Here is an 810-nt window from a genome sequence, read left to right as displayed (position 1 = left end):
AAATTTTTTTTTATAAAAATTCAGATTTCAATTTCAAAATTTTTCAAATCTTATCCCTTTAATTTTTTTAAAAAAAATTATATCTTTTTCGAAAATATCCTAACCACTTTCTCTCTCCTCACTTTTTCAAAAATCTTCATAAAATATTTTTAAATTCTTTTTATTTTATTTTTATTTTCATTTATTTTTAATTTTATTGTCGTCTTTATTTTATTTTATTATTATTATTTCAAAATTTTTATATATAATAAAATAAATAAAATAAATTCACATCATCTCCCTTTCTCTATTATGGACTTAAGTGGAAATGAACAGTCCAGAAAGACTCTGGGGTCATATGCTAACCCTACTACTGCTTCATATGGGAGTAGTATCTGTAGACCCTCCATCGGAGTCAGTAGCTTTGAGTTGAACCTTCAGCTCATTATCATGGTACAGCCAAGTTGCCAGTATTCCGATCTTCCACAGGAAGAACCTACAGAGTTTCTGGCACAGTTTTTACAAATTGCTGACACAGTACATGATAAGGAAGTAGATCAGGATGTCTACAGATTATTACTGTTTTCATTTGCTGTAAAAGACCAAGCTAAGATGTGGTTAAATAACCAACCCAAGGCTAGCATAAGGACATGGAAACAGCTGTCAGAAAAATTCCTGAATCAATACTTCCCTCCAAAACGAATGACACAGCTAAGGCTAAACAATCAAGGCTTTAAACAAGGAGATAATGAATCTCTTTATGATGTCTGGGAGAGATACAGAGAGATGCTAAGAAAATGCCCCTCTGAAATGTTTTCAGAGTGGGTGCAG

This window comes from Arachis duranensis, chromosome 10, assembly GCF_000817695.3.
Source record: "Arachis duranensis cultivar V14167 chromosome 10, aradu.V14167.gnm2.J7QH, whole genome shotgun sequence".
NCBI classification, from domain to species: Eukaryota; Viridiplantae; Streptophyta; class Magnoliopsida; order Fabales; family Fabaceae; genus Arachis; species Arachis duranensis.
The sequence above is the reverse complement of the archived record's forward strand: the minus strand, read 5'-3'. Positions refer to the sequence as shown.